Below are 18,660 nucleotides of genomic sequence, written 5' to 3' on the forward strand. Positions count from 1 at the left end.
TAATTATTTAGATATTCTGATAAAAGTATGATTTTAATGGTAGGATAAATTTTAAAAGGAGTAGGGAATCTATATATCCCAATAATCATCATTTTTGAGAAAGGTTACTTTAAATATATGGATCAGAAAGGGAATTCTAAAAAACAAATCAAGTTAAGCGTTTACTGCTTGTGCCAGCACCATAACATAACATGTCATTGCATGATAAAGAATAAAGAACATCCTTTTCCAACTATAATTAATCTTTGTTTAAATTCCTTATAATCTCCTGACTGGGAAAGTAAAACAGAAAATTACTAATGGAAGTCCTGTTTCATTAAGTGGACTGCCTTTTGATCAAGACTGGCATGTTTTTTGAAGACTGATGTGTTATTTCAGTGTAACCATTGTGAAGACTTGTCACTTCATGGCATTGCCTGTTCCAGGACTTTGATTATTTTTGCTGCATGACTAAAGATGATGCTGATTTTTTGATAACCACTGAGGCTACATCAGCTTTGACAGACATCTGTGAAATAAGGAATCATATTTTTCTGATGTGTTGAAAAATAAATGTCTATTCTAATATCAACACCAATGAAACTGTCTTTAAAAAAGTCATTTCGTTCACCTGTGATTCTGGTGTCCCAAGTTGCACAGAGTCAAATGCAATTAAAGGTAGGGCCTGTACATTTATATTGGTGTACCTCACAATTGATATTTTAGTTATAATTTATTTAGAATACCAAATATCAGAAAAAATATCCCCTTTCCAAGAAAGATGAGCAAAAACTTGAACTAGGAAAGGAAACCGTTTGTCATTAACATTTATGTCAGTTTGTGGGAATTAATTAGATCCGTTAACTTGCTGAACAAGCAAATAAAACATAAGCTTTTACTATTTTATTAGTTTCAGCTTCCCTTATGACTAATTTAGATTCCTGAGACAGGAAATTTTAGAGTATTCAAATGAAGGGATCGATATAATTGAGTGCTCTGAGCTACTCTGAGAATCAGAATAACTTTTATGTAGTAATTCTTGCGAGTTTTGTTGCCATCCTCTTAGATCCCTATTCTACTTTTGGCCTTTTCTGAAGATCTTGCTTTTCTCAGTATGAATGCTTTTCCTCATTCTGCGTTTTAGTTTATTTCTTCAAATTCTTGAATTTTTGTTAAAATTTCTTAATGATGATGAAATGATTGCTAGCTCTGTTGCCTTACATTTACTTTCATTTGTTGTTTCTTATTCCCAGGAACTTGTTAATCTTTATTTGGTTCTCCATTCCTAAGAGACAACTTAGGTTTGACGTGCCACTTTCAATTAGGTCAGACTTAATTGTCTATCTGAATTGGGCAGAGGAGAGTCCAAGTATTGTTTCACGCTTCACCAACCTATAAACTCAGCTGATTTTTTCTAAACAGCAAGTATTCATGTGGCCATGGCTACAAGCAGTAGTGAGGAGAGAAAGCATTTACATTGCTTGTTTGGCTCTGGGAGTTTTGCACATTCCAGAGCCTGCCTTCCCCTTGCTAGGTAAGCATAGACTATCATCTTATTTCTAAAGGAGATCATGTGAAATAGTCAGACCATTTCTGCATAGTAGAATTGTGAAATATGCTGAGTTGGTAGGGATCCACAAGGATCTTTCCTGGTTTCACAAAGGACCACCCAGAATTCAAACCATATTTCTGTGAGTGATGTCCAAATGCTTCTTGAACTCCAGCAGACTTGAGGACATGACCACTGTCCTGGGCAGCCCATTCCATGCTCACCAACCTCTGGTGCAGAACCTGTCCCCAACCCCCACAGCCCATCCTGACACAGCTCCATACCATTTCCTTGGGCCCTGTCGCTGTCACACAGAGCAGAGCTCAGCATTGCCCCTCTGCTCCCTGTGAGGAGCTGCAGCCACCGTGAGGCTTCCCCTCAGCTCCTCTGCTTTGGGCTGAGCACATCCAGGGACCTCAGCTGCATCCTGCCCTGTAGACCCTTTAACATCTTTGTAGCCCTCTTTTGGATGCTCTCTGACAGGTTTCTGTCCTTCTTGTATTGTGACACCTAAAACTACAGACAGTGCTCAAGGTGAGACCACAGCAGTGCAGAGCAGAATGGGTCTGGCAGACTGTCCTAGTGAATGCAAGATATAGTTGCTATTACACAGGTTGTGGAAGAGCCTTGTCTTTCTTTTCACCAGTCTGGATGATCAGCACCAATGAGCTGTGCCCCTACTCTGTGCAGGCTGGTTCCAGGGGTCAGAATGAGTGTTAACTTGGGTATCATCAACCACAGGCTGTGCCTGTTCAAGTGGTACCTGAGAAGCTTTAAGTATGGTGCAGTCAGGGCTTCCCAAACATCACCTGCATTTCCTTAGGCAGGGAGTCTCCCTCACTGTGCATTTTCAGGTAGAGTGCTCTTTTTGACTTTAGTAGCCAATGTAAAAGTCAAAGTTATTGTTTGATAAGCTAAATTTGATCATTCCTATTGCTTCATGCAGTTTTTTGTTTGTTTGTTGTTTTTTTTTGTTTTTGTTTTTGTTTTGTACTGAGAACCATAATATGTAACAGCATTGCTGCATCTCAGCCCAGATATTGGGACTACAGCTAAAAGCCAGCTTGCTCTATCAGGTATTTCATTTCTGTGGACAGATATGAGTGGTGTCTTCTTGCCTCCTCACCCCGTTTCTGATGTACTGCAGGAAGTAGCTCAGATAGATCTTTCCATCCTAGGGGTGCATCCCAGAGTTCTCCTTACACATCCTTCCTGTCCCTGAGAGGAGGAAGTTGAACTCTGACTTCAGATTTGAGCTGATGGAGTAAGACAAAGCTCAGTTTACGTGGACAGAAGAGCAGAACTGAAGTGGTGTAGAGTAAAATAAAGTGAGTAATTTACAGAACAGTGAGCATGTTTGTACAGAGAACTGAGCTAGCAGTGAACCTGCAGGTTTTGTCACCACTTTTGATCTTTTCCTTGCCACGTCTTTGCTATCCTGACTGACTTGAGCTAGCTATAGAAAATGGTAGCTTGATTCCAGAAGCAGCACAGCAAACGCACTGTGAAGCATGAATTGATTAACTCAGCCAACAACCTTGAGCTGTGGTGATAGGAACCTCTGAGTGCTACAGTAGTATACATTTGCTAATGATTGTTGCACTGCAGGAGTGTTATTTAGTTGCAAAATTAGCCATTCACTAATGAGGAAATTCTAGCCCCAGAACATGTATCTATGATAGACTTTAATTACATCATCTGATGCTATATTTTACATGAAATACCTAACTGGTACTTGGTGTAATCTTACCATGTTAGTTAATAAGAAGACTTTTCCATTGTGTCAAATGAGAATACATCAAATATTTAATGCCTGAGGGAGAAGATGCTCATTCAGGGGATATTATCTCTGTTGATAATGGGTGGAATCTTTTTTTAATCTCGTATTTAATGTATGTCTCCAGGCTTTCTTTATTGCACATCTGCCAGATCCTGCACTGCATACAGAATGATTTATTTCCTCATAGGATTTTCAGTAGTGCTTCTTGCTGTGGTATCTGAGTGCTCTGCAAATACAGTATTAATGAATTTCTTCTTACAGCATCACTGTTAGGCAGGTCAGTTGCTGCTTCTCTTTCAGAGACGTCTGGCAATTATTTGTTCCAGCACTGGCACCAAAAGCTAGATCCAAGCATTTGTTTTTTATAATCAGAATTGTAAATATATATGTTCATTAAAAAAAAAAAAAAAAAAGACAACAGCAAACATGAGTATTTTCCCAACTCTAACACTGTTGAATTTATCACTACACACATAAATTATGATGCTATTTTTATAGAACTTTTAATAATAGGCAGATTTAGGGTGAATTCTTGATTTTCTTAGGTAAAGCTGTTATTCACTTTCTCATATATGTATACAGATGCTATGCATGTATGTATATGACTGTCTTGTGAAAGTTAGGCCTGCCTCTGGACAAAATTTGGCTCACTGCGTAAACAAAAACTTTATCCTTCCTGTGCTGTGACAGTACCTTATTAATGCTTGTTTTCAAGGTTATTGCTTTAGCCTTTTCTCAGCTGTGTTGCTTTACTAGATTGAAACATTTCTTGTAACCCTCCTATTCCTTGCACATAATTATGTACCAGTCTTTGTGCCTCAGTAACATCTGAATGGTATTGTTTTTAATTAGCAGGTTGCTGTATCATTTCTTACATGCACAGAATCTGAGTTCTATGCTAATTACAATATTATTTTAGCTGACAGCATTAACACTTTTTAAGGCATGCCAATACATTTCCTTCCATTTTACCTTTCCTCCAGTACTCCTGTTTCATAAATCATTTTTCATATATTTGCAAGGAATGCTTTTTGTCAGTGCTTGATGTGGCAGATATGGAAAGAGGACTCTGTCCCTTTCATAAATAAGATTTAAAAAAAAAAAGATCTAATTTAACCTACAGCTATTGAATTTTAGTGCTGAATCTGAAGAATCATATGAAGTCTCTGTTAAATATGGCAGGGTCTAATCATAAGATGATACTCTGACTTACTGAGTAGTTTGTGAACATTTGTTTAGGATTAGATGCAACCAAATTAGAAAAACAGATAAAATATATTACTGTAAAAAGACAAATAAATTACTAAAAAGTGGAGCACTGTAAGCTTTTTGAGCTTTTATTTGTACACTTTGCATTGCAAACACTAGTAGTTGCCATTCCATGACAAATCAAATCTGTCTGGGCAGCTGCATGATCCCAAGTTGCTCTTTGCCCTCCCCACCATATGTTGCCCTTCCCTGCCTTCTTCCTTGCATCAGTGCTCATATAGCAAAACAGTCCAGAAGGCTACAGACTGATTTTTTTATTTTTATTTTTTAACTGGCATAATTCTAATTTGCATTTGATTTCTGTGTTATTCAGTCTGTTATCTCACAGATTATATACAACATAAGGATAGGAAGCACATAGATGCAGTTGACAGTGGAGGCAGAACCACTTGGTTCTGGAACTTGGTTTAGACAGACTTGATCTGCAAGTTCATATAATGCTTGGAAATTTTTAGTGTTTTAGAAGGTTTTTTTCTTTACCTTTGTTTTAATAAAATTGTCCCCCAACTGACACCAGTAGTGAATATTTAATTGTGTTTATTTATTGTATCTTAAATATGTATAAATCCATACATAAATGTGTTTAAAACCATATTCTGTCTGCTTTTGTTGGCACACGTAAGGCCTAGAATGGTTTTAGAGCTATCAGGCTTTTGGAATGTTAGTTCTTATCTTCAGCCACAATCACGTTCCTTTTCTTTATGTCAAGGTGTGAGTGAATGGGAAGATGATTTCAAAGTTTTAGTATGTTATAGAAAGACTGAAAAACTTGTGTTTTGTTATGAAAAGATGGAGAACATTTGAGAACCTCAGTCCAGTTTCTCCTTAGGAAACATGTTGGCAGTTAGGCACTATTTTTTAACCTAGAGCCTTTGTGTAATCCTAGGAATGTGGAGTCCTCCATTTGGGAGAAAACTACTTCTTTGGAAAAGACAAACCCATCAGAGATAGCAAGGGCACCTTTTGATAAGTTTAAACTGACATAAACTATACTTGGAGGGAGAAGAGAGCTGGGTGAGTTTGCAGTTTTCTGTAGGCAGGTGGTTGAGTAAAGCATGATTAAATTTAAATTTTCAGCCTAGAATATTTGGTTTCAGTATTAGAAAAAAATGATCCAAACAAGTGGACAGTGGACTTTGAGCAGATTATGAAAGAGAAACCATGGGAGATCTTAAGAAAGTATGTAGGCCTCTCTGAGTGCGGTCTCGTGTGTTTATCTCTGGTGTGTAGGGATAGGTCTAGGCTCATTTAAAGGATTGCTTTAATAGCTGCATTATATAGAAGAATAACCTAAACTTATGTATTTAAGTAGCAGTTAAGTCCCTCTTCGTGTGAAGATAATGCTGGGAATCAATGTAAAAAACAGTGTGAAGGCTAAAAGAATAATACACTTCATTCAGTGGGAAACTGGAATGGATGCTAATGCATGTTTGATGCATGGGAGTATAAAAAGTGCTTTTAAGAGCTGAAACCCAGCTGATGGTTATATCTAAGGTATTGAATGGAGTTATAGCCCCACTGCTTTCTTATCAGTCTTTCCTGGGTCAAGTTCTGTAAGACTGTGAAAGGAGGGGTGTTAGAGATAAGCTCCATCTCTTAAAATTCAGAAGTGCCAAAAGTAGACTCATTTCACCTTTGGTTTTTCAGGAACAAGTAAGTAGGATCCTTTGAGTGGATCAAGGGTGAGTCCTCCTGAAGGAAGCAATTTGCATCTGAATTTCACATAATTCAGTTTCACATTGGACATTCAAGTATCTACCTAACATCTGGACACAGTAATATGCAGAAACTCCTGCTTAGCTGTTCTGGGGGGGAAACACCTTTCTATTTAGGCACTTAAACTTCTTTGACTCATTTTATGTTACTACGTGTACATACATCCACTGAAGTCTTGATAGCAAGGAAGTGTTCAGCATTGGTTTTATGCCTAAATCCCATAAGGACTCATAAGAAATGTTTCTCATTTGTTTCAGCTGGGGAGCTAGATCCTGCAATATAAGGTAAGCCAAGCCATGTCCAACTTTATTAATCATGACTGAAAAGAGAGGGCAGGTAAAACTTTTGCTACATCTTAGAGATGCATATAGATGGACAAATGTTTTTGACACAGAACATCTGCCTGAATTGTGGAAGAATAGGTTCAAAATCCTGATCCATCTAAAAGTTTTTAAATTTTCAGCTTGAAAGAGAGTTACCTACCTTACCAGGCATGTGACAGAAATCAGATTAAACCGGTACTGAAGGTCCTTAACCTCATAAAATAGGGGGTGTTCCAAACAAAGGTTTGGAAAATGTAGAAGATATTCTTTCTATAGAGGATCTATCTGGGTCCTTGATATTTAAACTCTCACAGTTTGCAGAAATTCTTGAAATTTCTGCCTTCATTTGAACATGATGTTTATTTGGGATAGAAGAAACCTGCTGTCTAGTCTTTGCTCTGCTTTATTCCTCCTGCTACCCTCACATATTTTGAAAGAAACTTGGAAGAATTATTTTAAGCTTCTGGTTACAGGACAGGATTTTGAAACTTGGTCAGAGAATGGATCCTTCTGTGCAGTTCTGAATGAATTGTTGAGGTAAATAGTTTCTATTGTCATTGCCTACTGTCTAGTTTAGATGTCTTAGCTCAAAAACATAAGGTGCTGTAGTCCAGCTTTTGTTTAATGTTCTATGGAAAACAATGCCTACTGTGGGATTAAAACTTCATCAGATGCACAGATATCCTCAAAATAGGCACCATAGTAGATTGCTGTACAAAACAGCTTATTTTCTCTTACAGATCTGAAACCCACCAATTTTAAGAAGGTGTAGGCGTGGCCTGCCTTAAAGAGTGCTCTAACAATAGAAAATTAATAGTATGAGACTGTTACATCAATAATTTATAAAGAAAAAAAAAATCGTTACATTCTAGAGGCAATCAGGGCCTTGGGTTGTACTGGCTTGTTTTCAAGAGGGGACGGCGGGGGAAGGTTTATTTAAGCTAAAACTTCTTGGTGCCCGCAGAAGCCAGATATGCAGGTGGCAAAGTCTAATTTTAAGTTCTACAATTTGTATCTGTGGATTTAGAAATGAATGATCTTTAAGGACTTTTCCAATCTGAGTGATTCTATGAAGGGAATGCATGTGTAATGTGCAGTTTAGCGTTATATAATATCACTCATCTGTTTTCCAGTATCTGTAGCCATTGTTTAAAAGAACCATAGTAATAGTAATGCATCTGACGATGAATTAAGAATCATGAATTAAAGCATTTCTAACATGCTAGATATTTAGTAGAAACAATGTCATAATTCTTCTACTTTAAAATCTTTAATTGAAAAAGTCTTTCACAGTTGGATCAGTATTTTTGTACATATTTGCGGTTCACAAATTTATTTGCATTTAAGTCTGCTACAAATGCGTGTGTATTCGTGGATTTAGCGGAAATGGATGTGCTTGTGTTTTGTAAGTTCCAGAACAGTTACAAGTGTTGATAACCCAGCCATTCTGTGAACAGTCTCATTGCTTTTGTTTAGTAATAACTACTCAGGTTCAACATAGCAGGTTCACAACACAGAAAATATCTCCAAATCTTGTCTGATAATTTGCATGGATGGTTTTTGTATGACAATAGTGGTTTGCATCACTGACACTTTTTGGCACAGAGAAACCAATAACAGATGGCATTAGACAAAATTAGTTATGACATTTCTACAACATATAGATTGCATGCAAGTTCCTACCTACTGTTACTGGAAGAGCTGATAAGACCTGCCAGGACTGTATGAGCTCAGAAAAGATTTGTTAGGTAGCTGTGCTCCCCTTGTGGAAGTGTTGGTACCCCATGCTCTCTCTTACCTCTAGTGCTATCTCATCCCAAAAAGTGATGATAGCCAATGATATGTTATGTAGGGATCCAAAGAAAGCAGTATATTTTATCTCTGATGAATTTTGTATGCTCATCTAGATCACAGATGTTTTTCGTCTACTTGAAACTTGACTGATTTCTTAGAACTGTGCTTTGATCTGTTACTGCTGACTTACCATAGAATCACAGAATGTCTTGGGTTGGAAAGGACCTTAAAGATCATAGAGTTCCAATCCTCCTGCTGTGGGCAAGGTTGTTACCCATCAGACCAGGCTGATCGGGGCCCATCCAACCTTTTTGTAGATTTCACACATTAATTTTTAAAGTAACCTCAGGTTTCTACAGTGCTAAGGTGTTTTATAAATTTTTATACAGCCTACTGGTTGGAAATGAAATTACATTAAACTTAGTCTGAAGTACTGAAAGTAAAGATCTCAGAATAATATCTCTACATTACTCTCCATCATTTCCATGTCTCTTTGCCCATTCTTACAGAGTGAGACATTCAGACAGAATACTAAGTATATATAGTGAACAAATATTAACATCATTTTGTTTGATCTTTCAACAAACACTTTTGAATCTGTTCATCTTTTTGTCATCCACAAACCACTACCCACAGTAGCAACGTTCTGCAGTTTCACTATCTCTTGTTCCTTGAAATCTTTTAATTATTTATTTCAACAATTAGCTTATCCAAGTGTATTTCCTTTCATTTTCTATCTTCTTTCCTTTCTGTTTTCTAAAATATTTTGATCTCTTGAACACAAATATGCTTACAGACGGATGCAATTTAAAAACTAATATTCTTCTTTTGCCTGGTTTATAACTGTATGCATCATCACTTGGGAGAGATGGGTTTTGGTAATATTTTATGTTAACATTGAACCTCTATTAAAATGTTTTTGAGTATTACCAGGAAACCAGTACAGATTTTTCTCTTTAGTCTGATTTCTTTGTAGCATACATTCTTGGAATATGAAGACCTTCTTCCTGAAATTAAATATTACCAGAAGGGCCTTGAGAGATGGAAGCATTAGCATTACAAAGATAGCGAGATTAAGTATAAAGTGGTCATCTTTGCAAGGACTTTTTGATAGTTGCAGCTTGAATCGCTGCTATGTATTCCTCAAAATAAATTAAGAGCTGATACTCGACTTGTGCATTCCCTAATGTGAGAAACAGTAACTTACGGTACGAAAAAAACACATTCTTTGTATCATTTCTTTTTATGCCATTAAACTGTTTATAGCTATGATGTCAGTTGAATATGACACTCTTCTTCCCACTGGGCCCTATCAAATTTAATGTGCAGGAGTACTTATGATGATGTAAGCATGTGTATAGTATTTTATCTTGCTATTATTTTCATTGTATAGTCTCATCTTTTGCTTAATGAGCACTGATCAAGACTTAATCTGTAGACAAACTTTTTCTTTTTTCTATGGTGTTAATGCTGAAATAGGTATGCTTCATTAATATTCAAGATTAATGATTTATATTAATGCAATTAATATAATTAATATTAATATTCAAGAATAAGCTTTTCATAGTTATCAGACAGGAGGAATAGCTTAGTTCCCATTTTACATATGAATAAATGACGCAGAGATGAGTGCCAAAACATCCACTTATTTTGATGCTAGTTTGTGACATGCACAATCTGTGGGATTGATTTTGTTTTTGTTTTTTTGATTGTGTTCACGGGGCATTTAGGTGTTGCACTGAGGGACATGGTTCAGAGGGAAATATTGGTGGTAGGTGGACAGCTGGACTGGATGATCTTGGAGGCCTTTTCCAACCTTGGTGATTCTGTGATTCTAAAGATATTTATGATTGTGTAGCACTCAGTATGCATCAGTGTCATTATGAAAAAAAATTAGACCCAAGGGCTCAAATCAATTCTTCGAAATATGAAATTTGCAGCTGCCCTATGTTGCCTTCTCTCATACAGAACAACTCTGTGGAACATCAACTGTGGGATCTGAAAATCCTTGGCACTTTGAAACAGCTTAAAATATGAGGCTATTCTTTTTTCTCTTGAAACCTAGCCTTATTTGCTCCGTTTTGCTTTTTATAACACATGAGAGAGGTCCTTCAGCAGCAAACTGCTTTATTCCAAGGCCTTCCCCAGCAGAACTGTTTCCTGCGCTTTGTGTGACCTTGTTAACTGTTGTCAGTTTGACCTTTCATTGAATCTAGTTGATTTTTCCCTTCTATCTTTTCTCTTACACTCTAATCCCTCAGGGTTTCCTTCCAGATAGGTACTTCAGATGAGCCTCTGAAATAATGACAGCACTTTCTCCTGAAGTTTAGAGTGAGTGCTTTGAAGGGATTGGCATCAAGTCCGTGATGTGATTGTTGGGACTAGAAGTGTATGTGCTATCTTCTGACTTCACTTTCATAGGGATTCCAGTGTAAGGAAAATTCTGCAGACCTGGTTGATGAAGGTGTCATGAGGGAGTAACACTGGATCTTTATTCTCATCCTTCACAGACAGTTGCTGATGCTTACAAAGAAGAAATGAGATGATACCTGTGGTCTAGTCCTTCAGGACACTTAGCTCCTCTGTGATTTCAATGTGCTATTCCTTAATTTTTGACTGTGCAGTGCATGTGCCCTTCACTCAATTAATGACAGAATCTGTGGAATTGTGACTTCCTTTTATTTTGCTTTCTAAGTTTCAACGAGGCTGCTTGGATAAAAGTCAAGTTGTGTTAAAAAGCTGCTAACTGACAAGCTATTGATTTGTGTCCCCTATGTATTTCCTCAGAGACAAAGCATTTTTTCCTTACATGCTTTCGGTTTTTTCTCAGCACGCTATGTGGATTTTTCTACTTATGGCCAACAGCTGGGGAATTGTACAGCTGTCCCTTTAAAATTTCTTCATTTTAGTGTATGAAGCACCTCTGTAGCCGAAGCAGAATGCTAAAGCCTTCAGAAATGCATCCAGTCTGGTGAGAGGCAATAGTAAATCATGTGTGAGACACTTGAGCCAGCTACAGCAGAGCTGCAGAGTCTATTCTGCATACTTATTTCTATTAAAGAAGAAACTATAGGAAGTGCTTTGTTCTTTTAAAAACCTTAGACACAGCTTCAGATGTTTTTTTGAACTAAGAAAGAATAAAACACTCCCAGTCCTAATCTGCAACAACTGCCAATAATCTGACTACCTGAGAATTGTATATATTCAGTCAACACTTTGCAGGAGCTCTAGCAAATGCAAAATAAAATTAAGACCAAACTGGATACGCCAAAACTGTAAATACTCTTAAAACTCCAAGAAAAAATAATTCTTTCCACAAACTTTTCTGTTAAGGCTAGTAGAATGCATAATGCTACTTATGTAGTTAGAGAATAGGATATGTTCCTTAAGTGAATGAATAACTGAATAAATGGAGCAGTGGATGAGTGGGCAAGGCGAGAGTGAAATGATGAACTAAGGCTGAAGTGGGAGAGTGTGAAGAATGATGTTGGAAGGAAAGTAGTGGGGCAGATGGAATAAAAGGTAGATCTATGAGAATCATTCTATGATTTAATGAGGAATCAATCAGATGAAAGAGGACAGGAACAGAAAACTAAGTAATTTATTTAGGAAAACATCAGAAAAGAGTGCTGGTAAGAGGCCAGGCATGTTCTTGGTGGGCCTCTGACAAGGTAGATGAAATTATAATTGGAACTCTGATAGCAGTGATCTGGGAAGAAAAAACAGAGAAATTAAAGGCTGACTTTGCAGGATGGTAGAATGGGATCAAAGGAAAGAGTTAGAGAAAGATGCTGAGAGAGAAGTGAGTAGTAAAAGGAAATGGCTGCTGGCTGTGCCTCTGTTTTCCTTAAATTGCTGTGGCTATATCATCCTGGGTTTTTGTAGCTTTGATAAGTGCTGCTCAGAACATCAGTTAATGCAAGTGCAGGAAAAAAAATTAGTTCTATTTTGAAGGTGTTGTTAACAAAAAATAAAAAGCAGCATCTTAGAACCAGAGAACACTGCCCTTTGTGGAGGTATACTCTGTCCTCATCTTTTTGCATGTCCTGCAGTACACTTTCTCATCTAGATTTGAGATTTCTCCTTGGTGGAAAGGATATCAACATTAGCCAAAGCAGAACCACAGGTGTCTGAAGAGCATATTTTGGGTTATTAGTAGCCAACATTTAGAAGTGGCTGATGATAATTTAGAATATATAAATATCAGAATGAAATAATGTTGCTTTAAAAAAAAAAAAAAAAAAAGGGAAATAGTTGCTTTTTTTTTTTTTTTTTTTAAGGGATTGAACCCTGAAATATTCATTCCTGGAGAGTTGTGATTCTCATTCCTTGTGTAAGATGAAAAAATGTCCCTGAATTCTAGAATGTTTAATCTAGGAAATATGTAAAGGAATCTAGTTCTTCATAATGCTAATCCAAGTAAAGGATCTTTGAAAATGGAAAGTGCATGAGTTTACTAATCTCTGTTATATTTAAAATAGCTTTCTTTTATAGTAAAAACTCATGCATTTATAATTAGGCAAAGAAAAAAAGTCACAATCTAGCTTTAGTAAATGCTTTTATTGATAGTATAATTGTCTTCCTTTAAGTGATGATATGCTTTGTCGCCTGGATCAGCTAAGTAAGAAAATTATTTCTCCCAATCTGTAAAGCAATCACTTTTATAGCTTCATCTAGTAAATGAGCAGTGCACTCTCCAATAATGGAAGGCCAAAAAAATGTGGAAATTAAAATTATAGATATATATTCTATCAAACTTTGTTGTACAATAGTTATCTTACAGACTCTGCTTTCTTCTGGAAAATGTGACATAAAATTCTAAAATAAGAGATGAAATTCGTACCTAAAAATTCAAGTACGCACCACAGGATTTTAGAAGACAAAATAGAAAGACAGAACTGTTGTAATGCAAATGATTAAAAAAACAACAAAAAAACTCTTCAAACGTATGGAATTATAAATGATCTCTTAACCCTTCTCTGCACTGTCATATATGGCATGGTTTGCCCACCTTGTATTAAAATGGACCTCTGGTGTTTTGTTCAGTGAATCAGAAATGTTATTTAGTTGCTGTGAGTGAGTTTTACAAAGAAATGTTGTCAGGCCTCTCTTTCATCCCTCCTGTGCCATGGAAAGAAACATTTTGGGTTTTTGTCAGGTTTTCTGCTGAATAAATCAAAGGGCACAGCAATCAGTGTAAAATGCATTCACATGGGTGAGAGCTATAATGCTGTGATGCTGAACTCTGTCTAGAGCAATGTTCTTAACTGAGAAATTGGTATTTTGATTACACAGGCAAGCAACAAAGGCCGACATTTGAAATCTTGGAAACCACTGTTATGGTGTATTTGGATAAATGTTGCCTTGGGAACTAACTAGCTCCCAAGATGTCACTGCAGTTAAACAAGCAATTGAAATAAATTAATTCTGACCTTTCCTTTGTTCTCAAGAATCTGTAGTTCCGCATACTGTGAGCAAACTGCAGACACGTGCATCCCCTGATGAGTCTTCTCTGGATCTTCTATGTCAATCTGAACCATTGTGTAAGCATGCGGGAAATGTCATCGCAATCCAATACAAGTATTGCCCTCATTTCTACTTTGTGTGATGCAAGTGGTCATGTGAGGTGAAAGGCAAACATGTACTGGGAAATGGAATGCATCTGGTTTTGAGAGGAACTGAGACTTTGCTCACACAGACATATGTTTAAATGGCAGCTCTGGTAGAAAGCAGTTCCTGAATCTTGCTGCAGCCAACCACAAACCACTCATTCCCATCCTTGTGCTGTGCCTTCATTTGTCAGATAAATTGTTCACAGCTACATGGTGAATTGGGCCTGTTTGAATTGTTCTTCATTTTTTTTAATTGTTATATACTTATTTTTTTATCTGTTTTTAATCTGTTTTCTGATCCAGTGCATTCTTTGGATGCCCAGAAAGTGAATCGGGTACAGCTGAGGTGGTGTTGGAAGGAAGGAGTCACTGAAAATGAGATGTGTTCTATTACTGTTAATTTAAAAAAGTAGGATCAAGCAGGGGCTGCATTGGTTGTAGAATCATAGAATCATGGTTCATGTAAATTATTTTAATGCACTAAATAGGTGCAAAACAAAGCAAAACCCACTGGTGAACATGGATGTTTGCTGTCCCTGATCACACAGGCCTGAGCCTAGCAGCATGTTATGGTCTGTCAAGGGAACAGCCAAGGAACTGGCTGGGTGCCTGGAGAGGGGGCTCAGAAGGCTACTGTCAGTGGCAAAAGCCTCTCTGCTCATGCCCATATCTCTGCAAGGAGATCCCTGACTGTAGCCCATCTGTTCAGGGAAGAGCTCTCCTAGCAGCCTCCGAGCTACAGCCAGGCTTGGTCACACGAGCTGGCTGGGGATTGTGCCAGCAGAGCTGTGTGTTTTCTGTGTGTTCTCTCTGAACCACCACACCGCAGCCCTGGGCCTGTGAGCCCATACAGTTCAATTCCAGGGGCTACTGCAGGCAGCCACATCTCTCCATTGATGGATTGAAGGGGCCTGTGGAATGCAGCTGGTGATTCTTTTTCCATGTGCTGAATTCCTCTAAGCTGCCCTTGTATCAGGAACTACAATATGATGTAAAGTAAGGCAGCAAGCAATCCAGTAATTTTCCACTATAAGGTCTCAAACAGGAGCAGACCCATTTACTGCACTGATATTGTTTAGAGAAGCAGTGTGCGCATGTAGTTTGACTGTACATCGGCAGAGAGTGGGGATTTCACTCAGAAAGAAGACATTTTTGCCTGGAAGGCAGTTTGCTACAGTTTAAGACAGGCAATATAAGGTCAAGGTGTTGTGAACACTAGCTGTAATAAGTAGACTCTCTTGGTTTTATTGGCCTTGTACTAGAACATAATTTCTTTGTGTAACGATTATTTCATTTTTGTATGTATGTGGCAGTTGCATATGGAGTTGCTAAAGAAAATGTATGTTTGATGTTGTATTGTTTTAATTACTATGGGTTTGAACTGGTGCATAGCACATAATTCCAGAATGTCAGGATCAGTCCTGGTTGTTTGCAGTAAGGAGGGGTATGTGTGAGAGAAACAGGGGAGTATGTAAGCAAAACAGCTGATTTGCACTGAAGGTATCACCATCAGAGATTTCCCTAAAAGTCCATGAGTGTTCTCTCTGTAATATAAGTCTGAATCATTAATCCTTCTGCAACCAGGCAGACTTTTAAATTACATTTCAAATCCAATATTCCATAAAGAGCAAGAAATAGTAGATAGTCTATTTTGCCTTTTAATCATTCAGAGGCAAAAACAACTTTATGTTGTCAAGTTGTGCATTCCTCTGCTTTTGTACTTGTCCTCCTCTGAGCACTGGCAGGTCACACTAATGGAGCTTCTGGAACAACTCCAGAGGTTTTGCAATCAGTTAAGAAGAAAGCAGAAAAGTTCTTGGGGAGCTGATCTTCTGCCAGGGTCTCTTGTGTCTGCACACTACAGGGCAGCTATTCTGCCACTTGGCAGGATATGGAAAATTCTGGATTTCTGTCTCAGTAGAATGAAACTGATTTTTATTTATAGGTGTACTTTGTCTTGTAGCTGAAAGCAAGTAAGTAAAATGGAAGCATCTGTTGCATAATGTAAGGCAGTGTTCACTTTGAAAATATATACATCTACATAGATGTGCATACACACGTTCGTATTTCCTAACGAGCAAGTTGTATTTAAGTAAGTAAGTTTGAGGTCCAGGGGTAATAAAGGATCTTTTGTTGAGCTCTGAGTTGCACATTAACAGCATTGCAGCTGCTCTGAAAAGTCAAAATAGCTGAAGGAGGGCAGCTGCTCCCTGGCACAACAGTGGCACAGTGCGTAGTGTGTAATTCCTCCTATCTGCATGTGAGTGCTTAAGCACCCCTGTGCTCAAGTGTATGTGTGCCTTGTGAGCTCTAGATTTCCTGGTATGGACTGGGTAAGCCCGCTCTTGGCTCTAGCTTGAGGCCACTGTCCAAAATATATGGATCAAAATTAATCTCTTTGTGTGCCAAGTGACTGTCAGCAGCAGTGCAAAGCAAATTAGCCATAGCTCAAACCCTTAGATTCCTTTTGAAAGGTCATGTTACTTGAAATGTTTGCTTGGAAATACATAGAATTAGAAGAGGAAAACAGTGCCATGAGCAAAGGGTATGCAACATGGCGATGAGTGAAGGAACAGCAAGATGGGTAAGCCAAGGAGAGCAGCTGGTCCTGCTGTGGCGAGCATGGTGACGTGGGGAGCAGTGGCTGGGGGATGCATTGTAGATTGGATGTGGGGCAGGAACATTTGCCAGGTTCAAACCGCAAATATTCCAGAAAGCCATAAGCAGCATTGCTCTCCCTGGCCAGGCTCATGTAGTGTACTAGAGCTTCCTTGTATCCTGCTCTCCCTTCCCTATTGGGAGCTCTCACCAATTCCCCCACATCCTCAGACTACCAACAGCTGGTGCAGCTGCCCGTTCCCACCACCTGCATACCCGTGTGTGACAGGCCCTGTTCCCTTGAGATGGGGAAGAAGGGGCATTAAAAAGTCCCCATTTACAGCTCTCTTCTGTCTAGCAGTTGTACCCAGCCTGCCTTCCACCCTGTTGTCCTGGGGCTCTGCACCACACACTGCCCCAACATGTGCTGTCAGGTTGCATATCTCTGTTCTTCCTGCCATCTTTTTCATTGCTGCACAGTTTCCTTCTGTCAGGGCAGACGAGGTGAGGGCTCTCGGGCCTTCATCACCGCTCTGCCTGTGGTGAGTCACCCCTCACTGTCGCTGTAGCTTCCCAGGTCTGCTCTCCTCTTGATCCATAGATCCTTCTCTTTTCCCTTCTTTTCTTTGGTTTTAAAAAACATCACAGTGAGAGTAAGAAAGTTGTGAAGACGGAAGGCCAATTTTAGCCACAGTACAAGCAAGACAGCTTCTGTTCCATGGGCATTATGTTTGCTGGCTCCAGGGTGAGTCTAGTCTGCTACTAGCACTGCTGAGAATTTGCATGTTTGCTTTCAAGGCAGCTGAGATAACAGCAGTCTGAACAGTTGCTCTTTCTGGTTATTTTATAAAAACAATTTACTGTGTCCACTGGAGTGTTGATTTGGCTCATTGACACTGCCTTTGTACCAGGACAGCCTGGTGCTATTCCAGGCTGCATGCAGATGTAGGATCTAAAGCCTCTGTTCACCCCTTCCAGTCTGTGGCATGAACGAGGCTGAGGGGCAGCCCTGTGCACCCTGCCCTTCTGCAGCCTGTCTCACAGAAAGCCCAGATGTTCAAGGGCAGGATCCTCTCTGTGCACCGCAATCTGATTCAGTCACTGCTCTGTTCTGGAGTGTGGAACATTTTGGCCTAGAAGAGAAAGTATTCGGAGAAATGCCTGCCACTTAAAGCATGCTTTGATACCTACAGTGTTCTTCCTTCCTGCAGGAAAGGGACACTCTGGACCAGCCCTTAAAGTGCACAGTTTCATGAGAAATCCACTTGAGTTCTGAGTGACAGCACTGTTTTTCTCTAAGCTCTCATATTGCACTTTAATGTGAACCAAAATTGTTGGATTTATTTTCTAAGAGTCTGGTATCTATGGTAGCAATCAAACCTACAAATTGTGTCTTCTGGTTGAACTCAATAGACCCAGCTTTGTGTAATTGAGGCTGCGGTATGATAAAGAGTTCTGTTATGGCTTCACATATTGATCAGTCCAATTTAATTTCCTCGTGGGACCTGGGCTGTGCTAGGGATGATGGATTGTGTTGTAGGCCCGATAAGTGTATTTTAACAAAACATCTCAAGGGCTTCTAGAACAGAGGCAATTATCAATACTGATGCATGTTTCCTTTCATCAAGAGTTAAGGGCTCATTAATAGGCTATACAGCAGCTGCTACTGCAACACATGACTTTTTTTTTTTTAATCAACTTGGAGATACTGTTTCCTCAACCTTGTAAGTGGGCTGTTTCCTGGAGGAAAATAAATTGGGTTCCAGATTTTGTTTTTAATTGTATGTGTGCTAACAGTATCTTCTGCACTGCTGTACTCACTGGTTTGGTAATTGAAACCTAGTTTATATTTCAGGGTGATAGTCTTGTCCTAGTGATAATACCAATATGTGAACTGCTACTTAGGTCTTATAGCCAGAATTTTGTGTTGGGTTACTGATTATAGCTACTATTTTTAATGTTCATGTTGTTGGTAAAATAGTTTACTGCTATGGAATTGGCAATCAGCATTTTTGTTCAGCACTGAATATTTTAAAAAGA

General features: G+C 38.6%; 1 protein-coding gene across 5 annotated transcripts in view; it reads left to right on the top strand.

Annotated features, from left to right (window-relative positions):
* PLD5 (phospholipase D family member 5) overlaps positions 1 to 18,660 on the top strand; it is a 167,695-nt gene that overhangs the window by 102,877 nt on the left and 46,158 nt on the right. The window lies entirely within an intron of this gene.

This window comes from Meleagris gallopavo, chromosome 2 (assembly GCF_905368555.1).
Source record: "Meleagris gallopavo chromosome 2, MGAL_WU_HG_1.1, whole genome shotgun sequence".
NCBI classification, from domain to species: domain Eukaryota; kingdom Metazoa; phylum Chordata; class Aves; order Galliformes; family Phasianidae; genus Meleagris; species Meleagris gallopavo.